At 37.3% G+C, this 26,427-nt stretch overlaps 1 long non-coding RNA gene across 1 annotated transcript; it reads right to left on the bottom strand.

Moving 5' to 3' along the window:
- Positions 1 to 13,025: 13,025 nt before the first annotated feature.
- Positions 13,026 to 25,744, bottom strand: LOC118499876. Its single transcript, XR_004902420.1, has 3 exons — positions 25,563 to 25,744; positions 13,377 to 13,383; positions 13,026 to 13,038 (listed from the first exon to the last, which is right to left on the bottom strand). It is a non-coding gene; the product is annotated as an uncharacterized LOC118499876 (long non-coding RNA).
- Positions 25,745 to 26,427: the final 683 nt, after the last annotated feature.

The following is a 26,427-nucleotide window of genomic DNA, read 5'->3' as shown; positions in this document are numbered from 1 at the left end:
TCCAAAAAATCCAAAAAGATGGGAGTCTCCCAAACTCTTTTTATGAGGCCAACATCATCCTAATTCCAAAACCAGATAAAGACACAACAAAGAAAGAAAACTTCAGGCCAATATCACTGATGAACATTGACACTAAAATCCTCAACAAAATCCTGGCAAACCGCATCCAACAATACATTAAAAAGATCATACACCATGACCAAGTGGGATTCATTCCAGGGGTGCAAGGATGGTCCCATATTTGCAAGTCAGTGAATGTAATACATCACATAAACAAAAGCAAAGACAAAAACCACATGATCATATCAATTGATGCAGAAAAAGCATTTGACAAGATACAGCACCCATTCATGATAAAAACACTCAGCAAAGTGGGAATAGAGGGAGCATTCCTCAACATAATAAAGGCCATATATGAGAGACCTACAGCCAACATCATACTCAATGGGAAAAAAGTAAAATCTTTTCCACTGAGATCAGGAACAAGACAAGGCTGTCCACTTTCACCACTTCTGTTCAATATAGTACTGGAAGTTTTAGCCACAGCAATCAGACAAGAAAAAGAAATAAAAGGCATTCGAATCGGAAAGGAGGAAACAAAACTGTCACTGTTTGCAGATGACATGATAGTATACAAAGAAAATCCTATAGACTCTACCAAAAAACTGCTTGACCTAATAAATGAATTTGGCAAAACAGCAGGGTACAAAGTCAATATCCAGAAATCAAAGGCATTTCTGTACACCAACAATGAAACAGCAGAAACAGAGATCAAGGAAAAAATCTCATTTGAAATAGCAAAAAGAAAAATAAAATTCCTAGGAATAAACCTAACCAAAGAGGTAAAAGACCTGTATTCAGAAAACTACACAACACTGAAGAAAGAAATCAAGGAAGACACAAACAAATGGAAACGTATACCGTGTTCATGGATTGGAAGAATTAATATCATTAAAATGTCCATACTACCCAAAGCAATTTACACATTCAATGCAATTCCTATTAAAGTACCAATGGCATATTTCACAGACATAGAACAAACATTTCAAAAATTTATATGGAATTATAAACGACCCCGAATGGCTGCTGCAATTTTGAGAAAGAAGAGTAAAGTAGGAGGGGTCACAATACCCAACACTAAACTATACTACAAGGCCACTGTAATCAAAACAGCCTGGTACTGGCATAAAAACAGGCACATGGACCAATGGAACAGAACAGAGAGCCCAGAAATAACCCCAAGTCTCTATGGTCAATTAATATTTGACAAAGGAGGCAACAACATTAAATGGGATAAAAATAGCCTCTTCAACAAATGGTGTTGGGGGAACTGGACAGCCACGTGCAAAAAAATGAAACTTGAGCACCAACTTACACCATATACAAAAATAAATTCAAGGTGGATAAAAGACTTAAATAGAAAACGTGACACCATTAAAGTCCTAGAGGAGAACGTAGGTAGGAAAAGCTCAGATATTTCACGAAGAAACTTTTTTACTGACGTGTCCCCTAGAACAAGGGACATAAAGGAAAGAATAAACAAATGGGACCTCATCAAAATTAAAAGCTTCTGCACAGCCAAAGAAAACAGTATCAAAATTAAAAGAGAACCAACTGTATGGGAAAATATATTTGCCAATGATACCTCAGACAAGGGTTTAATCTCCAAAATATATAAAGAACTTACACGACTGCACTCTAAGAAGACAAGAAATCCAATTAAAAAGTGGGCGAAGGACTTGAACAGACACTTCTCCAAGGAGGACATACAGAAAATCCAAAGACACATGAAACGATGTTCAATATCGCTAACTATCAGAGAGATGCAAATTAAAACCACAATGAGATACCACTTCACACCAGTCAGAATGGCCATCATAAACAAAGCAACAAACAACAAGTGTTGGAGAGGTTGTGGAGAAAAGGGGACCCTAGTGCACTGCTGGTGGGACTGCAGACTGGTACAACCACTATGGAAAGCAACATGGAACTTCCTCAGGAAACTGAAAATAGATCTGCCTTTTGACCCAGCAATTCCACTGCTGGGACTCTATCCTAAGAATACTAAAACACCAATTCAAAAGAACCTATGCATCCCAATGTTCATAGCAGCACAATTTACAATAGCTAGATGCTGGAAGCAACCAAGATACCCATCAGTAAATGAATGGATCAAAAAACTATGGTACATTTACACAATGGAATTCTATGCAGCAGAAAGAAAGAAGGAGCTCCTACTCTTTGCAACAGCGTGGATGGAGCTGGAAAACATTATGCTTAGCGAAACAAGCCAGTCAGTGAAAGACAAATACCATATGATCTCACCTTTAACAGGAACCTAAATAACAAAACAAAGAAGCAAGCAAAATATAACCAAAGACACTGAAATAGAGGACAGGCTCACGGTGACGGGAGGGGAGAGAAGAGGGAATTTAAGGGGTCAGTGGGAAGGGCTCACAGGAACAAACTTAAAGGGCACATGGTCATAAACTAAGGGGAGGGTGGTAATGGGAGGAGGGGAGGGAGGGTAATGGGAGTGGGGAGGGTGGGAGGGGGGATAGGATTGGCATTAAAAAGGTGAAAACTGTATTTGAACAATGATTAAAATATAATAAAAAAAATTTCTTGGTATATAGTTGTTCATAGTAATTTCTTATAATCTTTTGCATTTCTGTGGTATCAGTTCTTACTTATTTTTCATTTCTAATTTTATTTATTACTATCCTCTCTCTTTTTTTCTTGATGAGTCTGGTTAATGGTTTATCAATTTTGTTTATCATTTCAAAGAAACAACTCCTGGATTCATTTATATATAAATCAATGAATATGTATATGTTTATATATATATATATATATATATATATATATATATATATATATAAATATACATATGTATGTGTGTATATATTAATATATATTTAAATATATTTTACATATAAATATATATTTTTTAATGTCTGTGTCATTTAATTCTGCACTGATCTTGATTACTTTCTTCCTTCAGTTGCTCTGGGTTTTGTTTGTTGTTGTTTCTCTAGTTCTTTTAGATGCAGTGTTTGGGTGTTTATTTCAGATTTTTCTATTTTATTTATTAGGCTTATATTGCCATGAGCATCCCTCTCAGTACTGCCTTTGCTGTGTCCCTTAGGTTTTGCACTGCTGTGTATTTGTTTTCATCTGTTTCCAGATATTTCTTATTTCTTCCTTGATCTCATTGTTGGCCCATTCATTACTTAATAATGTATTTGGATGTATTTGAGTTTTTTTCTTGAAGTTGGTTTCTAATTTCAAGCCATTGTTATCCAAGAAGGTGCTTGATATGATTTCATTTTTTTTAATTGTTGAGGCTTGTTTTATGTCCTATCTTATGTTCTATCTTTGAGAATGATCTATGTACATTTGAGAAGAATGTATATTTTGCTTCTTTGGGGTGAAATTGTACATTTATAATACACACACACACACATCAATCAATTAAGTCCATGTGATCTAGAGTGTAGTTCTATTCTGCATGTTTTCATTGATTTTTTTGTTTGAAAGATCTGTCTGTTGTAGACAATGGGATGTTAAAATCCCCTACAATGACTGTATTGCTGTCAGTCTCCTTAAACTCCTCATAGATTTTCTTTATGTATTTAGGTGCACCTATATTAAGTGCATATATGTTTACAAGAGTTATATCTTCTTGTTGAACTACTCTCTTGACTATTATGAAGTGACCTTCTTTGTCTCTTGTTATTGTGTTTGTTTTGAAGTCTATTTTGTCTGATATTAGAATTCCTATCCCATCTTTTTTTGATGTCCTTTTGTGTGGAATTTTTTTCCCATCCCTTCACTTTCAGCTTGTATATACTTTTTGTTCTGCGGTGGGTCTCTTGTAGACAACATATATTGCATCATATTTACTTATCCATTCATCTACCCTTTGTTTTATGGATGGAGCATTTAATCCATTCACATTTAAGGTTATTATTGATAATTTTATTTGTTGCCATTTCTACCTTTGTACCTGTGCTCCTTTCTCTCTCTCTCTCTTTTTTTTCTTCTCCTTTCTCAAGCAGCCCCTTTAGCATATCTTGCAGTGCTGGTTTAGTGGAAATGAACCCTTTTAGCCTTCTTTTGTCTGCAAATCTCTTTATTTAACCTTCCATTTTAAATGAGAGCATTGCTGGATAGATTAGTCTTGATTATAGGTCCTTGCTTTTCATTACTTGGAATATTTCTTGCCAATCCCTTCTGTTTTATAGTGTTTCTATTGAGAAATCAGCTGATAACCTTATCAGAGCTCCCTTGTATGTTACTAGCTGTTTCTCCCTTGAGGCTTTAAGATTCTCACTTTGTCTTTAATATTTGCCATTTTGATTGTAATGTGTCTAAGAGTACACCTCTTTGGGATGATCTTGATAGGGACCCTCTGTGCTTCTTTGACTAATGTGACTTTTCCCTTCACCAAGTTAGGGAATTTTTACATGAATATTTTTTCAAATAGGTTTTCTATTTCTTGTTCCTTCTCTTCTCCTCCTGGTATACCTATGATGCAAATATTATTATGTTTCATATTGCCCCAAAATTCCCTTAGACTATCCTCATTCTTTTTGAGTATATATATATTTTTGCCCTGCCTATGTGTTTTTTCTACCTTGTCTTCCAACTCAAATTCAATCCTCTGCTTTGTCTAGTCTGCTCATAATTCCTTCTAGAGTCTTTATAATTTCATACATTGCATTCTTCACTTCAATTAGGTTCTTGTTCAAGGTTTCTTTGTTCTTTTTCAGGTTGATATAGGTTCAACTGATACTTTGTAGTTCTCACTAACTGTCTTGAGCATCCTTATAACCATTACTTTGAACTCATTGTCTGATAATTTACTTGCCTCAATTTCACTTATCTCTTTTTCTAGATATTCCTCCTTTCCTTTTGTTTGGGGGTTGTTTCTATGCTTCCTCAGTTTAGTCATCTCTTTATGTTTGTTTCTATGTTTTATTTGATTTGCTTTGACTCTCTGTGTTATGGTGTGGCCTTGTGTGTTAGGAGTCTTGTGGGACCCAGTGGTGCAGACTCCTTGAGCTCCTGATCTGGATGCACTGAGAATGAACTCTGTGTGGATTATGTAGACTTTCATGTTGCATTTGGATCCTGGTTGTCAATGTACATGACAATGTACATTCATTGGTGAGAGCTTCCATACATCTGGCTGGCTAAGAGGCTCAACCCTCACCTCATGTTATGTGCTGTTATATAGGTGCTGGCAGAAAAAAGCAAAATGACACAACAAAAGCACATTGCCCTGGCCATCACAGCAATATCAACAATAAGAGAGCAAAGAAAAATAAAAAATGAAGAGAGAAATAGAAAAGTAGGGGAAGGGAAAATGGAAAAAGAATATGAGAAGATCAAAGTAAAGAAAAGTTATTTTGAGAGGAGAAAGAAGAGAACTACTACTAGTAATGAATTACAAGGAAAATGGGGAAAAGGAACACAGTAAAGGTAACAAAAATAATAAATGGAGAGAAAAAAGTGAACAGTGGAGTAATCTATGAGAAGAAGAGGAAATATGAAAGAAAAATTAGAGCACCAAAAATAAAAAGAGAAAAAAATAGGGGAAAAAGTATAAATAAAATGGCTATAAAAATTAAAAAATAGCTAAGATAATGAAAAAAGAACCAAGTAGACTTGTCCCAGCACAGTTTAGATCTTGACTTCTGATTTCTCCCTTTGTATATCACTCTGATGTCTGGGTATGGTATGACCCAATGTCTGGTGCTATCCACATGTGGCCCTCTGTCTTTTTGAAGCTACAAGAGATCCACAATTTGTGGCTGATTCTTCTGGTTTTGACTGCTCCCAGGTTGGGCCAAACTGCTCTTCAAAGTTGGTTTTTATCAACCCTGGGTCCAGGCATGTGTCAGTAAATGTCCCAAGTTTCCAAAGGATTCACCTCTGCCAACCTCTGCCTGCTGGCCTGCTCTCAATCTTAGACTAGTCACAGACCAAACTATTTCTGTGAGGAATTTTGGAAGAAACAAGGGGCCATGATTCCTGGATCTCCCATGTCAGGTGCTTTTCAGACTTCAGAGAAGTTGGTGGGTTTGTTTTCTTTCCCCTGAGCCACTAGTCTGAGTCTGTCTGGGATTATCTCCCTGTACTCAGAAGGGTAATGTCCCTATTAGGGTCCATATTTTGGGTCTGCCAGATGCCAGGAGGGTGTTTCTGTGGCTCTCCCATGAGGGTGGCACACCAGTCTGTTTCCCAGGATAGTGTATGGGTTGGCTGCACCCTACCACCAATCTCTGACAATACCTGAGTCTGTTTATGTTGCTTTCTCCTCAGCAAGGTTTAAGATGCAGGATGGGGGAGAAGGCAAAGAAAAAAAAGAGAAAAGAGAAAAAAAAGAGAAAAGAAAATAACAGAACATTAAGGCAGAATAAAACTGACCAAAGAGCAAAAAAGAAAAAAGAAGAAGAGAAGAAGGAAAAGAAAAAGAAAAAGAATTGGCTGAGTGGAGGAAACACATTTACAGAGGTTGTGGCAAGGGGATTTCCAGAAGATGGGGGGACTGTCATCTCACAGGGTGAGTGATTGATGTTCCCCTGGGGGGCTAGCTGTTCTCAAGGAAAATGGTTGTTGTGGAGCCCAGGTATATCAGGGCCACCAAATCACACACCTGCTCTCCCAAGACTCTCTTCAGTGCCTCCCTCTTTCTATTCTCCTCATGGGACTCCAGATTGCATCATCCTCCTTTCATTGGGGCCTAAGGTGGGTAGCTGCACATACAAAATCTGTGTTTTGACCCTTCAAGGAAGAAAATAAAACTAAGATGGTGGGTTTGGGTCCAGCAATTTTCATCTCTCCCCAAAGCAGAGATCCCTTTGATTGGTGGGAACTTTCCCCCATCTTGCTGACTAAGTGGCTTAGTTCCTACCATGACCTCCTCTGCCTTGAGAGGGCTTCTAAGTATGGGTTGGATCCCTAGTTGGGGCACATAGAGGATGCCACCTATTCACAATTCTCTCTCACACTAACATCTCTTTCCTTATCTCCCAAATTGGTAGATCATATAATGTATGCATCATCTTCTTTCAAATAATCCTGATGGAGTGGGGGAAGGAAGGGAAGAGTTCAGTAGCTATACTATAACATGACGCTCTGGTGGGGGATGCTCTCACTGCTTCCCCCCAGTGGGTCTCAGCCTCAGGACCCACTGCTGAGCCACAGTAGCTGAACTGCTGCATTCCAGGGATGCCTCTGCAGCCAGCCCTGCCCTTGCCCTCTCAGCTTTCTTCCAGCTCTTTGGCTGATCCATAGCCACCTCAGTCAGACTCTGCACTGTTCTAGGTTCCTGTGGTGCCTTGGGTCAGGGAGGCAACACCTCCTTCCCCAGGTCTGGAGCCTGAGGTATTTATGCCTTTGCTATGACATTTATTTTGTCTGATATTAGTATTACTACCCCACCTTTTTTTATGTCCATTTGTGTGGAAAGTTTTTTCCCATCCCTTCACTTTCAGCCTGTGTATACCTTTTGTTCTGAGGTAGATCTCTTGTAAATAGCATATATTGGGTCATGTTTACTTATCCATTCAGCTACCCTATGTTTTTTGAATGGAGTGTTTAATCCATTCACATTTAAGGTTATTAATGTCAGCAGCAGGGTGCACGGCTCTGCCCCAGGCAGAAGGTACTGAGATACACCTGGGAGCCCAGGTGTGGGCTCTCTGGAAGCTTCTTCCTGAGGAGGATATTTTAAATTCTTCAAAATAGCTCCTGCTACAAATCTGCCTCACCAGACACACAGACAGGCCTGGAAGTGGCAACGGCAGCTGCTCTGCCAGGAGAACCAAGGCCACACTTTCACATACACCCACCCACTCGCCTGTGAACATATTCACTCACACATCTCTCACTCACACTCAGCTGGATTTTTGGGTTGATTGTTCTGTGGTTTAGCTGCAAGCCTGGGAGCAAGTAGGCAGAGCTTCTGGGTACTCTGCAGCTACTTTGGGACTCAGTTTTTGATGATAGATACTTTAATATTATTTTTGCAGCCTACTCGATTCCTGCCAGGAAGTTTATTGACTCTTTCTTTATTTTTTAAGTTATATGTCTATTGTTATAACACATTTCACCTAGTTCTAGATTCAGTAAAAAATAAATTAACCAATTAGGTTAATTCAATGGTTATTTGATACTTTCAGGATACAATGTCTCCAAAATGTATTCTTCAACTACACAAAATGCTTAAAAACTTGTTTGAGAATACAATTTTATAGTTTTCAAAGTAAAATAAAGATTATTTTGTAAATATTCTATGTCCAGACAAAAATACTTTTGGAATGAAGGCAACAGAAATATAGTGTCAGACATTAACAACCTAAGAAGTTTACCTCACTGGGGTTTTTTTGTTTGTTTGTTTCATTTTAAGCTGGAAATGTAAGATATCATTGTACTCAAGAAGATTGTAGTGAAATAAAAATAATTAATAAAAAGAAAAAATGTTTTTGTGAACAAAATCAGGATGCAAATAATTTTAGGAACTGAAGTTAATTAAATAGAAATTCAGAGAATATTTACATTTTAATATAATATAAATAGTAAACAATTGAAAAATAACAACTACATGACAAATTTCTCAGAAAATTCTGACTACCAAATTGAAACAGGGAGAAACTGAACTAATAAATTAAGACCTACCACCAAATCACCTATTGCCTACTTAGTTTGATGACTTCTAGTTTTATCAGTGACATGTATTTTGATTTCATATAAGTTATTTCAGAATGTGTAAAAAGGTAATGGAAACTTTGTTTCTTAAAAAATGATAATCTAAATTCTCTGAATAAGTCTCTTGCTAAAAGACAGCATTAATCATTGAGATCATCACATATAAACATTCTATGTTTGTAACTGAGCTGAAAAAGAAGTGTGGAATCTGCTCTGGCTGGTGTGGTTCAGTGGGTTGAGTGCTGGCCTGCAAAGCAAGGGATCACTGGTTCAATTCTCAGTCAGGGCACATGCCTGGGTTGTGGGCCAGGTCCCCATTAGGGGATGCATGAGAAGTAACCACACACTGATGTTTCTTTCCCTCTCTTTCTCCCTCCCTTCCCCTCTGAAAATAAATAAATAAAATATTTTAAAAAGAAAGAAATATGGAATCCTTAGAGACCAAAATAAAGTGAAAATAGTAATCTTGGGTTATAAATGAAGATATCTATAAACTTGTGGTTTGTATTTCCCTGGCTTCTCAGAATATATTTCAGGGAGAGGGGTTACCTTTATGGCCTAGGTATAAGGTAAAAAGTGCTGTAAGGAATTTACATGTAAAGCTGGGGTTCCAAAGAGTCATGCCATCTGTGTAAGGAAGAATGAGAAGCAAAATACCATACAGAAGGGAGAGCAAGGAACCACCTAGTTCAACAACTGGTGATGAAAGAAGAGTAAAAATTTTTATCTTGAGAACTTGTAACCATGAGACAGACTGCAAGTATGTTTGTGGACTAAGTTTAATTCATCCGTGTTGGCCAAAAATCTTTGTAATTTGTCTTTGGTTTTGATGTTTGACTTATGACAGCTTTCAATCTCCACAACTTGCTTTCCTTTTTTGCCCTGTTGAACAGCAGTAAAACAAACAAACAAAAGCCTTGCATTTTTCATCCCTTGGTGCCAGTGGGAAGTTCAAATTATTCAAACCAAAGCCCTCATGTGGGAACTCTACCTTACCTACTAAACAGATTCTTACTTCTAGTCACACTTCTCTCTTGACACCTGGACCAATGTTCATGTGCCCTGTTCTTCCTAGAAGTCTTATGGTGTGAGTAATAAACTTTGCATGTACTCTTGGTACATGTGGTGCCATCAATTTTAATGTCTGTGGTATTCCATTAGAAGAGTCCTTCCCACCCTCCATGGGGTGACTCTAAATACTTTCACTTAAAGCTACAGTGGAATTGTAAACTTAAAAAAATAAAGTCCTGTACTGGATACCATTAGTTAGTGGTGTACCAGATCCCATTTATAAGCTTGGTGCACACAGATGCTGTAAATTCAGCTGCTGATAGCTGACAATCATCCTCTTCTCCAAAGAGTTGACCATTGTTAAATGGAAACACCTTTGTCTAGAAGATTTGCCCCCTCAGAAACTACCCCTCAGCCAGTGATTGACTGAAAATAGGGGTAGGGGATATTAACAACTCTAAGGATTCTGTGATTTTACCCTCCTTATAAGCTAACAAGTTAGCTTGACACAGTTTTATGAATGTATACAAAAGACACAAAATTTTATGATCAGAGACAAAGAACTTTACTACTCACAGTACTAGCAATAGCAAGTGTATCAGCCTAGTTCCAAGAGCCCCAGTTCCCACAGGGAAACATGAGAAGGGCCAGGAAATAGTTGTACATGAAGTGAATCATGTTAGAGGAGAAGAATCTTGAGCTTAGGGAGCAGAATCTTTTGTAATAGTCTATAAGCTTACGTTACCTTTGACCTAGCTAGAGACATTATCTTTATTATTTGGGACAGTAAATAAACCTCTTTTTCACTCCAGAAATAGACATTATCTCTAGTTTTCAAGGATGTTCACTATATAAAAAACAAAAACTTTTAAAAACATAGTCCAGAACACAGGCAATCAATGCCTCTGCTCACAAGATAGAAACACAAGATATCTATAGAGAATTGGCTCCTGACAGATGGTTTTATGTTACTAATGTCCCATTATACATTTTGAATTTTTTTGTAATCAAGAAAGAGAAATATATCAGAAATTATTCTTCATGTAAATGGAGAAAGCTCTCCAATTTAACAAGTAATAAATATCAGAATGATAAAATTTCAATTATGTACAATTTATAAGTCATAATATATCCTAAAGAAATATATACACATAAAGGTGTTTCCACTAAAATTGTAGAAAAATGTATGCCAAGCAAATATAGGGTTGGGAGAAACTAGGTTTATAGTTGTGAGTACATGAAACAGACATAATAAAGCTATTATAATAATAATAACCTGCATGTCTGTTTTATATGAACAACTGTCAAACCTACTGTTGACCACCCCTGTATTTACCAATAGAGAGCTAGCATTGCTAGGAATAAGAAAAAAATTTGGTTTTGCATATAATAATATTTCTAAATGTATGATCCCAGATGCAGACTTGACATACATCAGGTAGTGATTTTCAAATACTATGCTGTAGCACACTGGTGTGCTGCAAGAAATTTTAAAACATGCGATACCTGACTAGTTAGTCAGGAGTACTGACCTCTTTTCCCTTATATAGCCCTCCCCCACCCCCCAAAAAAGAAAACAGACAACACAACAATAACCATCCAGTGTGAATGAATAAAAATTATACTTTTTTCCCTGTCAGATTGGCAAAAAATATAATATATTTTTAGTGTGCTTCAAAATTTTAGTAATTAGTTTATATGTACCACGAGATGAAAAAGGTTGAAACTTGCTGAATTAAAAAAGAAATTAACAAATGTATTAATACAGCAGACGTTAAGCACATCTATCTTAGTAATGGAGAGATGTGACAGGCAAAAAATCTCTAAGCATCTGTAAGATTTCAATACTATAGTTAGCAAATTTAATTTAACGTACATTTACATAACAATGTACTTAGTGAAAAAACAGAAGGGCACATTTACCCAACTGTCAGGTACCTCAACAGCAAAGCCATTACAATCAATTCCAAAGAATTATTGTCATGCAAATCACATTCTCTGACTAGGATTCTACCATTAGAAATGAACAACAATAAGATAACTAGAAAAATCCAAAACACTTACAGATGCTGGATACACCTTTAAATAATTCATGGGACAAGAAAGAAAAAAAAACTCATAGTGGATATTAGAATTTATTTTGAAATGAATGATAATGAAAATATTGCATATCAAATTTCAGATGATATTACTAAAGCAATGATCAAAGCAGAATTTATTAGCTTAAATTGATTATTTTAGAAAATTTTAAAAAGACTAAATATCAATGGCACTTGTTGCTCAAGCCAAAAATGCTGGAATCATCCTATTTTCTCAACTTTCTTTGAATTCCATAACCAGTCCACCAGAAACTTTTAAATTCACCCTATATCTGTTCAATTTTCTCCATATTCTCTGTAATCACTATAATCCAAGTCATTCTTTTCTCTAGCCTGCAGTATTTCAGCCACAGGGGTCTTCCTTCTGCCTTCTTGCTTTCCTAAAATCCATTTCCTCCGGAGCATTTCCTGTGATCTGTGAGGTATAGATTAGATTGTAACTGAGCAGACAGGGGCTCATTCACAAGGTTTCTTTGTGAATGACCCAACGAATTAATGCTGGAAGGAACAGGTCTTTATTTACAATATTCCAACCTTGGGGAGGGGGCTCAGAGCATTTATGTTTGGAGCCCTCTTTCCCATGAGACCCAGCACTTCCCTTATTCCCCAAAAGGCGATAAGCCAAAAGCAAACCCTTTAGTTCCCAATATTCTTATCTTAAGCTGGCTATGCAAACAGTTCTCCAATCTCTGTGGAAGGTACCAGAATCACCATCTTTGTGCAACAGCTCTCTCCTTCAAGATCTGGGGTACATTGTCATCAGTCTCTATGTGATCGTCCAGGAAAGCATGTGCCATGATGTCACAGGTGGGCACAGGTAACCAGGTTCTTGGTGATCTTGGACAAAGAACTGAACCAAACACACGGAGAGTTTATAGCAGAAAAAGAGACAGCAGATTTATTAAGCGATAGTACACTCCACAGAACATGGGAGAGGGCCAATGTCAAGCAGAGACTGACCTCAGGGGCTGTAGGGATTCTATTCTTATAGGGCAGCTATTCCTGGCTAGTTTTGTTGGGCTGTTATTGCACATGTACAAGTAGTTACATTACTTTAAAGCTCTGTGCATGCGGTCTCCCATAATTTTCCTTGATTGACCACCAGGGAAGAGGTCACACAATATTAACTTATTATAATGCTATTATAATGAAACAAGAGTCATATAGTATCTTCTGTGCAGGTACATTCATGATTCACCATGATTCAGGGCTTTTCAAGAAAGCAGGAACAGCCCATATTAGAACAGTGTCTCTGTCCTGTATTGATGTTCTTTATCTTGGCCCTGGGGCACCTCTGGAGTTTTCTCCTTCCTGACTATCTCCTGCCTCAATGGTGCAATGGATCATGGCAAAGTTCAGAAAAGACATAAGTCTCAAGAATCAAGATAAAGTCTGGGTTTCCATGGAAGCAGGTCAGCATCATGCAAGGAAGGGTCCTTGGTGGTTTCTAAGTAAGCTAGAACACGTATGATCAAAGCATTATGTCAGCTTTCTTACTAGCCCATGGTGGACTAGCTTCTATAGCTCACATGGCTCCCATCTCACTACCAGCAGCCTGCCAGAATCAATCTTCACTACGAGCTGCATTATAGCTCTCTCATGGTTCTTCTACTCCCTTCCAAGCTGCCTGGACAATCCCCTCTCATGGTTGCCCACCTTCATTTAAATCCTGACCCTGAGCTTCTACATGACCCCATTTCTGACTCCTCTCACAATGGGCTACATTCTGTCAGTCTTCTGCACAGTTTACATTCTCTTGGCTGCCATCCTTCATCAGGGCAGATGTACCTCCATGACATGGGGGAACCACCTCCTTGCTTCTTGCACAGGTGCTGTAAGCTGTTCCCTCCACAGTGCATTACCAGTCAAAGTCACACCCATCTCCCTGGCCGCAAACAGCAGCACAAAAATTAACATAACTATTAAACTAGTCAAGTTTCCACTGAAAATGCAAAGTACATCTTAATCATAGTCCTCCACTTCCCTCATCTGTCAAACTATGGTTGTGGAGGTTTTCTCTGACCCCCACTCTATACCCCATTATAGGATTACATGGCTAAAACTGCTAAAACTCTCCGAAATGCCCTTCTCTCAATTGCAGGGCTGGCATTTTTAAAATATTCTCATCTCTATAAGTTTTCTGTGTTATTACTCTCTCCTCAGAGTCTCAAAAAAACTACAACCCAGGTACTGACTGGGCTGTGTTCTCATCTGGAGCTAGAGGTCCTCTTCCAAGATGATGCACTTGGTTGGCAAAAGTCAGTTTCTTGCAGCTATGGGACTGATGTTTATTTGCATATTTTTGCAGGCTGTTCCCAAGAGAGTGCTCTCAGTTGCTAAAGCTTGCCCTCAGGTCCTAGCCATGCAGCTGTCTCACAATGGGCTTTTTTCCCCCTCAAAGGCAGTAAGATACCCTTTTTCTGTTTGGTGAACATGGAAGTTTATATAACATAATGTGATCAAGGGGGTGACTATGCCATCCCCTTGCTACATAACGTTGCTTAATCAGGCGTGCAAGTTCAGAACTAGTCACCCAAAGATGTGCTTATGTCATATGTGCATTGTTTTGAGATAAAGGCAACCAAGACTCTGCTGGCTCAAGAGAAACTTCTGCCCCCCACTTACCTATTGTACTTGGAAGAATTTAGATTCTAGAACTTGCCCATAATGAGAGATTATCAGAGATAACTCCTTGACCTATCCATGTGGCAAACCACAAATTACTGAATCTGCTCATCTTATCTTCCCACATGACTTTCCTCTCCTGTGAGCCCCCAAGGTGGCTTATCTCACTCTTAGCTCAGAATACCCTATCTACCTCATTTAAGTTTCTGCTTCTGAACCAGTCATGTATGTGGGTTTCTGACTATCTTATGTGTGGGGGGGTTCCCATATGTACATATGTAATTAATTATGGTTATTTTCTCTTATTAATCTGTCTCATGTAGATCCAATTATTACCTGTATGAAAAAAAATCTTGAAGAGTAAAGTGTCTTCTTCTCTCACACAGAAAAACACCTACATTGTCATAGTCACAGGCCAACTGACAGTTAAAGCAAAAGGCTTGTACAGGGTCTGTGTATCAAAAAGTGAGAATCTTAGGGATACCTTAGAACTCTGCTTTCCAACTGAACCTATCTTTTTTAAATTCCTGTTTAATATTTAAAATAGCTACCACCCCATTACTTTTTTAATTGAATTGTTTAATTTATTTTCTATTATTCCTTCTCAGACTCTAATCATTATTAAAGTAGATACCTTGTCTGTCTTTTCCACTTCTGTCTTACTGTGCTTAGCATAGAGCCTGAAATATGGAAGATATTCAATAATGTTGTATGTGTGAATATATGGTTTGATGGTGGCTAAAAAAATATAACCACTGTAGGGGAGGAAAAATAATTTTCTCTCTACCTTTCTAGGTTCTTAGCTGAGACTCTCCCTGTAATAAAAGACAGATTAACAGATAAAAACAAACAGAAGTTTAATAACATGTATTCCTACTATATACATGGGAGATACCCAGAAAAATTAAGTTAACTCCCTCAAAATGACCGAAGTCCCCACCTTGAATATGACTGTCAACTAACAACAACAAAAAAAGATGTTGGGGAGTTGAGAAGGGCAGTTAATGAGAGGTTACCAGAAAAAAACATACTAAACGAAGATAATATTTTATGTAGATTTCAGTCATTGCCTTTTCTATTGATGAGGAACCTCTAGAGTTTTAGTTTTTAATTTTCCTCTTCTTGGTGTAGAGAGGGAGACACCTTTAAAATGAATTTTCCCCTCATAAATGAAATATACCTTACAAAAGGATAATTTCTACTTGGTATTCAGAGATTTTCCTGTGTCTGCTATTTCTTAAGAATAACCAGCTCAAGATAATTCTTATGACAAAGAGTTATATTTTGGGTGGCATGTTCTGCTTCCCTTAACCATACATATTTTGGGGGGAAAGTAATTTTGTCTCTACATCACAAATTAACACTAGAAATAAATATATATGAGATATGTGATGAAGTGTATAAAGATATAAAGAACCTATAATGAAAAGTATACACATGCCTACTTCCATTCCTTATAAACTAAGGAGATATATCCATGAATAATGCCATAAAGCATTAGTGTAAAAGATTTGACTATATACAATATTTATGTACAGTGGAAAACACCATTAAAATGTTTTAAAAACAAAAATTACAAATTTATAAAATATTTATTTTATATATTTATTTTATATATAATATATAGTATACAATTTAGGAACAGTGGAACCTAAAATCATAATTTTATGATGAAGTGTAGGGATCCGATATGCCTGGCGATGGCAACTGTAGCTCACCCCTATTGAAAAACCCAATAGGCGCATTATGGCATGCAGAAGCCAAACCCACGGACTGGTTCTCCTCTGGGAAATCAGGCCTGCATTATAACTAGGCTGCTTTGTGACTTGCTCTTGCTAAAACTCCCTCACCCTGAGTTCAAGCAGCAAATGCTTACTGCATATCTCCCAAGTAACTTCCTGAAGTCTGTGCTAATTCTCCCAAGTGTAACCAGACCAATTACTGTTATCATTCCCTTGCATTTGCAAACATTTTTTCCTTGTTACCTGTAAGAAGTAATCAGTAGCATCCCTTCCATTGCTATCTGTAAAAAGTAATTACCTTAAGCAAACCTAAGCATAATGAATGAAAACTTTTTTTGATGTATGCCATTAGAAAAGCAATAAAAGCTTGTTAAGGCAAGGGTTGGTGTACTCTCCCCTGGAGAGAGTGGCCGTGCCATCCCTTTTCCTCCACAGGACTTGGTAGTCAGTGTGAATTTATCTCATCTCATCCATAACACCACGGACACTGTGGGCCAGAATCCACATCAAACAAGTGTCTAGATCTTTGTTCAATTTGATCTTTGCCTCTGCTTGGTGATTAACTACTTTGAACTCTGACTCTGTCCATATGACATTCCATTGTACCCCCTGTACCCTTTATTTAACCACAAAGCTTGTTTTACATGTTTATTTTACAGTCTCCAAGAGAAAAATAATGTATTGTTCTGTCTTGTGAGGACCCCTTGCTGACCATGCTTGATGACACCTACCTGTGGCCATAACTTGTGACTCCAGCTGCTTTTCCTAAATTAGGTAAAACAGGGAAGCCCCATTGCTTCTAGCCAATCAGAAAATGTATAGTGTATACTTCTGGCTTTACTTTCTTTACCAGCTTTTCTATTGAATGTCAGCTTTTTGCAGTTTTTGACTTTAAAAACTCTGCCCAGCTCTCTCTTTTTGGAACCACTTCCAGTTTATACTCAAAGGCTTTGTCTCTCTGGCTTGCAAACTTTTTTTCTCATGAAATAATCTAGTTTGATTTAAGTATCAGAGTAATGAAAATGTTTGTTAATGGAGAAAGAATTAACAGCTAAGACTCAAATACAAACAAAGACTTATTTAGAAGTCACAGAGGTAGAAGAAGTGAGCCAGCTGGTCTGTGTGGATTCAGGAAACAATTCACAGAGTCAAAAGAAGGGTGCTTAGAGTTTAGAAGAAAAAAAGCAAAGTATGTGCCTTAAGAGAAGAAAGTGGGGAGGCAAGACATGGATATGGGGAGAGAGAGGGAGAGAGAGAGATTTCCTTCATCTTAAAGGTTTTAAAGGAGAGGATTTTAGGGGAGGATCTCAATAGAATATTTATCAGCTTTATAGCTGTGTCTTTTCAGGGTCATAGTCTCTACTGATTGGTTGGCACTAGGATAGGGTCATTAGTCATTGCAACTGGTCCTAATGTTGGCTGTGGTGCTGCTTTGTCTGGTTTTGCTGCTTTTCTAGGTCTGGAGCTAAAACACAACTGAAGTCTAGATGTTATCTTTAGTTTGAGCAAAACTCTGCTCTGTGGTCAACAGACCAGATGGAGACTTTGTTCCTAAGATTATTTAATGGGTCAGAACCACATTAACCTGATGTCTTAATGCTTAAGGGAGTGGCTGTTAAAGGGCTTATATGGGAGTCATATGAGGCTATTTTCTGACCCCCTCATTCCCCGGCTAAGAGGGTGAACTACAGGACTAGAAATATACTAAGGGAGGGAAGGTTAGAGGAGAGTCCAAACTGCATGAGCAGCAATATAAAACATCAGGGGTCTAAACCACATGACTAGCAATATGCTAGGAAAGGAATGGTCACACACCATTGTGTAGGTCCCACCTCATAATACTTGTTGTCCTAGTTTTTTCCTATTGTTGGGCACCTGGGTATTTGCCCTGGTGACCTTCTGTACATGACCTCTCATCCCTACTTCACTCATCATATCTGTCTATCTGCCCACTATATTAAGTTGGCATAAGAATGATATGTAATAAGAATATACAATGTTTTAGTAAAAGAGAAACATCCCAATTTTTAAAAATTGGACTAAGGTCATTCATATCAAAATTGCAGAAGAAATGCAGAGGGCCATGGTTAATGGACACGTGAAAAGTGCTATAATTTTCTATCTAGTAAAAACTATGATGATGAGATGCCATTTTTTGTATCTTCTTATTAACATAAGAAGATACAAACGTAAAAATAATGTAAAAATAATGATGCAAATTAACGTAAAAATAATGATGCATTGACACATTAAGATAAAGCTTCTCAAACACCATCAGTAGAGAAGTAAATTGATACACTATTTCTGAAGAGAAATTAAGTAATCAATAAAATTTATTTTGATTCACCAATTTAACAGCTTGGAATTAATTGAACATCATTGAAAATTATTGTTCTGATAGAAAATAGGAATGCCAAACCATTATGGATTAAATTGCATGCTAGATTTATAAAATATAAGATAAATCATTTTATTTTAAAATAATTTAATTTTTTCAATTAAACTTAAAATACTGAAAATAATTATGTTTGAATGGAATGCCAGGTATTTGAAATATACTTATTCATATATGAAAAATATTTAAAGAGTTATTTATAGCTAGGTAAATATTCCCCTACCTATCTGAAAGACAAAAGAGGTTTTGGGATCATTTTATTCTAACTATAATGCTCCTTTTTCTTTTTTTTTTAAGATTTTATTTATTTATTTTTAGAGATAAGGGAAGGGATGGAGAAAGAGAGGGAGAGAAACACCAGTGTGTGGTTGCCTCTCACATCCCCCTTACTAGGGACCTGGCTTGCAACCCAGGCATGTGCCCTGACTGGGAATCGAACCAGTGACCCTTTGGTTTGCAGGCCCACGCTCAATCCATTGAGCTACACCAGCCAGGGCTCCTTTTTCAATAATAAAGATAAAAATGACCCCCCCTACCAAAAGTTTAAATAATCTGCTTAGTGCCTTTTGAAGTTTGTCTTACAAAAAGTTTATGTTATAGTTTTCTGGCTAAGTTTATTTTCTAGCCATCCCAAAGTTTAAATTTTAAGAGACTTTTTAACTAAGAAATAACTGAGTTATTCCAGTGGGCCTTTGACATACCTCAAGTGTTCGTTCTCCCTCTTTTATAAAACAGAAGGTTTTTTTAATTAATTAGGCCTATTTAATATGCTTAAAGTAGATGTGAAGATTTGTCAGATAAATAATAAGTATGCTTTATTTGTATATACATATTGTTATTATTAAAGTAGATGTTCTAGAGATTATATAAGTTTTGTTATACTCTCATTTGTAATTTTAGTTATCTCAAAATGTTGTTATAATAAAGCAAGTTCCTTTGTCAACTGTATTATAGCCAAATATGTAACCATGTCATTTTAAGTTTTGTCATTTATAAACAATCATTGTTTCCCTCTGATCCATTTGGAAAAATATGTCTTTGGAGGGATTCATCGAAAGGCTCTGACTTATTTTGTATTGCATATTTATGAGAATGGATTTTTGAATTGTAGCTTTGAGCTGAGTGAAAATTACTAAAGCTGTGTGAAATAAGTGGATTTATAGAGGCGATTGCAGGTGATCAGGATGGACAGAAATTGATTTGGGGACAGAATAAACTGAAGATAATTTTAGCTTTTATAACCTTTATATTGAAAAATATTGTTAATTTTTAATCATCTGTTTTTCAAGTGTAAGAAATCTGTTTCTTAAAATACTTTGGTAAAGTATAATTTCATAAGCAATGTTGAGGCATTTGCATTTTCTCCCTATCTGATCCCTCTGGAATTTGGAAATCCTTAATGAGTGAGCATTGTTCTTTCCATAGCAATATGTTTATTTGCATGAGTCCAATTAAAATCTGATTTCTTCATAACAGGATATATAAAGCCAGTTTCCTTTTGTGATTTTATCAACTAACTCTTGTCTGGGATGTCATGAAAAAAGGCATCTTGCCTGGACTCTGGATGTCATCAGAAAGCCTTAAGGAATTAAGATTGGGTTTAAAGCTAATAAAAGCCTCTTGGAGAAATGGCCTGGTACCTACTTGGTCACATGGTCAATGACAGTCTTTCCAGGTAAGGAACAAAGGTTGCTTTCCTGAAAGCAAATATGCAGGTACTTCAGACAAAACCCAATGGTAGCTATGTGGCTTGGCTTTCTAGCCCTGAAGGGCTAATTAAAGCTCAATCTAGGAATTCCTTGTAACATTCCAGCAAAGTACAATGGATTTAAGAAAGCCTATATGATCAATTGTTATTGCTGGTATGTTTATCCAAACAATTAGGCCAAATCGAAGCTGGACTTAATACAGCAAGTGAATAGGTCTTGATTTGGCTCTGATAAAAATGAGGGTGATTTGGGGGGAAAATTATTTCAGTAAAATCTATTCTACACAGCAATGAAAAGTAGACTCTAATTCAGTGAGTGGTCTGTACAATTTTATTTCTTACTTATGAACTAGACTGGATACTAGTGTTTCATTGTTTCCTTTATCCTTTGATTGGAAATTATCAAAAACTGCGAATGCAGTATAAACTTTACAGGATATAACCGAGGACCTGATGATATCACCAGCACATTTAAACTATAGATATAGGTGATATAAAATCACCACTGCTTAATTTCATTCCAGCAAAAGTCTTGCATTTGGAAGTCTTCCCATCTGACACTCTTGCAGACTCAGAAACTGGCTTATGATTTTGTGTTCATTAACCTTTGAGTTCTTTCTGTTTTTGTAGAATGTATACCATAACCTTGTTTACCTGTTTTCACTGTCAAATTCTTGGGGGTTTTCAGGTTGCATTCTGTGGAAGTAACACCTTGCCCTAATGGCTGGGAATGCCGCTTGCTATGAACATCTGCACAAACTGTTTGATCTCCACAGAGCTCCCACTGCTACCCATGTTGGAATGCCATGGTGGCTCTACCCTGCAAATCAGACACACCAGAACCAGCTCCCCCTCTTCATCCAGACATGTGACAAGGTGTTTGCCATCGGGAGAGAGCAAGCCAACTGCCCCAAGCCATAGATCACATATGCAATTTGGGGTAGCGTGGAGTGGCTGTCAGCATTACAGATAGAAGTATGTCTGCTTGCACTCATGTGTATTGAACACAGTAACAGGATTACAGATGAAACTTTGTAATTTGTGAGGTGGTTGCCATCAACCCTCTGCAAGAATATTATTGTAATGACTGCTACAGATTATTGTTGGCAATCCCTCCTCCTAGGTCACATTGGTTTTACTGTACTTTTAGGGGGTAGCCTCTACCGTATCTGTGGTATATAAATAAAATGTGCCAATGCTCTTAACACCCAGATACTTCCTGTCTGGAAGAACTGACATGAAGATTGCGAGGTGGAAGAGCAATGTCAAGGTGGAGTGTAGGGTAGCTCAAGGCATGGCTCCTTCCACTACCTATGATAGATGGAGGGCCAGAGGGTCCCTGGCTGGAATATGTATTGTTATGGAAATTATTGTAATACCCTCTTTATCTTTTTGTGGGAGTCACTTCCTGTCCTGTGACTGCTTCTTGGTCTTCTCTTTCTGTGTGTAAACACTGAGGTACTCATGTGTAGTGTTGTATGTATGTTCCTGGCAAAGTTTGGAAATAAAAATTAAATGTTCTTTATGAAGTAGTTTTTCTTTTTTATTACTTAAGAAAAAAAGTAGTAAAGGCTTCAGATTGAGTAAAATTTAGTGAGTAATACTGCAATTTAAAATAACTGCTTTAAGGAGACAGTCAAAGATATTTTGTGCCTTTGACAAATAATGTGATGGAAGAATTTATATTAAGTATTAGTGACAAAAGATCTCAAAATTATTTTATACCAAATTAGGTATTGTATTTCCACTTAATAAAATACAATCTTCTGTTTGTAAACTATAGTTTCCAGTAGAGAATGGCTATTCTAGAGAATTAAGCTTTTCAGTACTTCAGCAATTTCCAGCATATTATATATGCATTAATTATAGTATTCATTGCATATTTGTGTTGTACATTCCTCTGACTTTTCTAGATTAAAAACTTCAGATGCTAGAGGAAAAAAGAGAAGTAAAGTCTTAATGACTTTATTTTGTGGGAAAGCATATACAACTTCTGATTTTGTTAATTTTATAAAATTAACCTAGGTTGAATTTTAGAATTAGGATTTATAAATAATGAAGAATAAAATGGATGGGTGAAAATGGAACAAAAAACAAGTAATTTATTTACTTAAAAATCTGTATATTTATTCTCATATTTCAACTTTAGTCACTTCAAATATTCTCCACTGATGCAATACACCTATTGAGATGTTTTCCCACTGCTCAAAATAGTTTTGAACTCATCAATTTTGATGCCTTATAGCACTTCTGCCATTTATTGTTTCACCTCCTTCACATCAGCAAAATGTTTCCTTTTGAGGACTTTTTCATCCAGGGAAACAAACAAAAAACAAAAGTTGCTGGGGGTGAGATCAGGTGAATAGGGAAGTTGGGGCATGGGGGTCATGCCGTTTTTGGTAAAAAACTACAGAACACTCAGTGCAGTGTGGGCAGGAATGCTGGTAAATAACCGATCAAGAAAATGGGCAAACACATTGAAAGAATCTTAAAAAAAAAAACCACTGAAGCCAAATGCAGCCTCTCACAACAATATCAGCTGGTATACTGATACAGATGTGTTCCTAAAATACTCACCTAGGGGGAGATACCTACACTATAAGGGGCCTGCCCTCCAGAAGATAATTTCAGTTTCCTTCAGGTCCCCCTCATGTAAAGGTGGTGGCCTCTAGAACTTATGCATTGCCAATTGAAAGTATTGTGTTAGGTGTTGATGTCAGATCCTAGAACATCACATGGAAAATCATCCTAGAGTCAAGGAGGCTAAAACAATAGGCCAAACAATAGACTACAGTACTTTGTCACTTGGATGTCCATTATCATGTATTATAATTATAATGTTTACTTTAATAAAGAAACTATCCTCAAAAGAAAAATTACAAATTTGTTATACCTGTAAACAAAGAGTTCATTGGAGGAAACTGGGAGTTTGAAGTGCAATGGCTTTTTGTTGGTTGACTTGTGACACTTTCTCATTAGCAGGACTGTTCTTAGGCAAGGAGAACAAATTCCTTCTTCCTGCTGGAGTAGGAAAGTAGAAAACATCTTCCTGTTGGAGATTTAAGGTAGGTACATCTGTTTCTGTTTGGGGTAATTGATGATGAGTGGTAAGGCATATGAGTTTTCCCTGCAGGTGCTGCTGACTCCATTTTAGCTGAGGTTTCCTTTATTATTTTTCACAGATGAGAAAAATCTGTATAGTGATAACTATAAGACATTGATGAAACAAATGGAAGAATACACAAATGGAAAGATATCCTGTTTTTATGAATCAGAAGAATTAAAATTATTAAAATGCCCATACTACATTTTAGGAATTCAATATAATCCTTACTAAAATTCTAATGGCATTTTTCACAGAAATAGAAAAAATCCTAAAATTTGTGTAGATCAACAAGGACTCTGAATACCCAAAGTAAGTCTGAGCTAAAAAAGCAAAGCTTGAATATCACACACTCTGACATCAAATTATATTTCAAAGTCATAGTAATCAAAACAACATAGGATTCACATAAAAACTGGCATATAGACCAATGAAGCAGAATAGAAAGCCCAGAGATTAATTCACATTTTTACAGTAATCATATTTTTGATAAGGGTGCCAAGAACACACAACAAAGAAATAATAGTCTTTTCAATAAATGGGGTGAGAAAGCTGGATATCCATATGCAGAATGACTGTCTTATACCATATACAACATCTCACACCATATACAAAAGCCAACTAAAAATGAATTAAGAGATTTAAATATAAGACCTGAAACCATAGAACTACAAGAAAAAGACATAGATTAAAACACAAACAAGCAAACAAAAAAAAAACTGACATTTGTCTGTGAAATTATTATTTTGGGGATATTATACCAAAAACACAGATAATAAAAGCAACAACAGACAAATGAGATAGCATTAAATTAACAGGCTTCTGTAAAGCAAAGAAAGCAATCAGCAGAGTGAACAGAAAATGGACAGAATAAGAGAAAATATTTGCAAGCCACATATTTGATAAAGGGCAAATATCCAAAATATATGAAAAATATATGAGGAACTCATGGGCCTCAACAGGAAGAAAAAAAAGAAAAACAAATAAACCTGATTCTTAAGGGCCTGAATTGACATTTATCCACAGAAGGTATACAAATGAACAATGAACATGACAAGGCTCAACATCATTTTAACATCATTAATCATCACAAAAATGCAAATTAAAACCACAATGGGATATCAACTCAAATCTCACCTGTTAAAATGGTTAGTATTAAAAAGACAAAAGGTAAGTGTTGGTGAGGATGTAGAGAAAAGGGAACCCTCCTGCACTATTGTTGGGAATGTAAATTGATGCAGCCTCTATGGAAAACACTATGGAGCTTCCTCAAAATGTCAAACATAGAACTACTGTATGATGTAGCCATCCCACTTCTGGGTAATTTAAAGAAAATAAAATTAATGTCTTGCAGAGATACCTTAACTCTCATGTTCATTGCAGAATTGTACAATAGCCAAGATATAGAAACACCTTAAGTGTCTGTTTATAGATAAAGGAGTAAAGAAAAAGTGGTAAATGTATACACTACAATGTTATTCAGCTTTTGAAAGTAAATCCTGCCATTTGTGACAACACAGATAAACCTTTGAAGGTATTATGCTATAAATGAAATAAACCAGATGCAAAAAGACAAATACTATATAAATTCACTTACATGTGGAATCTAAAATAAAGTCATAAAAGCAGAGAGTAGAGTGGTGGTCACCAGGAGCTGGGAGATGGAGAAAGAGGAGCAATGTTGGCAAAGTTCATTTATACAGGATGAATAACTGGAGAACTAATACACAGCATAATAACTACAGTATATAGTACTAGATTATATATTTAACACGTGTTAAGATGTTACATAACAGACCGGGTTGGGGGTGGGGTCCACAATTATTGGGCCCACCCAGGGATGACAAAAACTGCTACAGAAGACACAGGGCCAAGAAAGGGTGTGGACAATCTACTATTATCTAAAGGACCCCACCCCCCAGGTTCATTATGTCTGGGGTCTTATAGAAAAGACACCCTCAATGCCAGGGATTTGTGAAAAGGAAAGGAAATGTTTATTTAATGCTATACAGACTTAAAGTAGTGACCTAATGTCTTCATTAAAATATCAAAGCCTTAGGATACCCATAGACACCCACAGTGCTTCCTTCTCCCCCTGCCCTAATTTGGGGTACCGTAACTCAGGAAAAGAAGCATACTGTCAGTGATCCAGGCTTTTGACACCGTCAGCTGTGTCACTGTCCAGGCAGGATCCCCAATTAATCCAAAGCCATGTGACACCTTCTCATGGCTTACTGGCAAGAGTTGTTTCACCCTTTTTCCAGGCAAAGTATCTCCTGCTTCCCAAGCCACGGGATCAAAGGGAGCACCCCAAAGCTGCATGGTCCTCTTCTACTAAAGCTGCGGGGGGTCCTCACTCTGGCAAGACCTCGTGGCTCTCTCACATGACTGTGGGCATCCCCACTCTGCCAGAAGTGCTAGGCTCTCTCTTCTATTGCCACAGCCACATGGTTCTCTCTGTACTGCCACAGCCATGTGGTCTTCTCCCTCACATGGCCCTGGGAGTCCACACTCTGGCAAAGCCACGTGATTCTCCTTCGCAACAGCTGCTGAGTCTGGGTTTAAATCCCTGCGCCAATCCTCCTCTGCAGCCCCATTTCCGACTCCTCCCACAATCAGCTACACTTGTCAGCACTCCCATATTCTTCCAGCTTTACTGGGCTGCCATAGTGAGCCTGGGCAGGCGTGGCCCCATGGCGTGGAGCCAATCATCTCCGTAGCATCCAACACATGCGAGAACCAATATCAGAGACTTTCAGGGGTTCAAAGGTGTTATTTTATTGGCCAAGTTTAACCTGCGCAGGGGCAAACTCTCAAAGTGTCCAGTGACACAGTGCCCACAAGGAGCTGCAAATGAGAGCCGCGCCGAGCGCGTACAACTACGTTCTTATATAGGGGCGGGCAAGCAAGTGTTATACAGGAGCAGACGTGGCAGTTAGCAATTCGCTTACAAAGACCGCGCGCAGGAATTTCAAACCAAGCATTCTTGCATAAGGCGGGAAGGCAGGCTGTTTGTTCATTAACCT

This window comes from Phyllostomus discolor, chromosome 4 (genome assembly GCF_004126475.2).
Source record: "Phyllostomus discolor isolate MPI-MPIP mPhyDis1 chromosome 4, mPhyDis1.pri.v3, whole genome shotgun sequence".
Taxonomy (NCBI): domain Eukaryota; kingdom Metazoa; phylum Chordata; class Mammalia; order Chiroptera; family Phyllostomidae; genus Phyllostomus; species Phyllostomus discolor.
The sequence above is the reverse complement of the archived record's forward strand: the minus strand, read 5'-3'. Positions and strand labels throughout refer to the sequence as shown.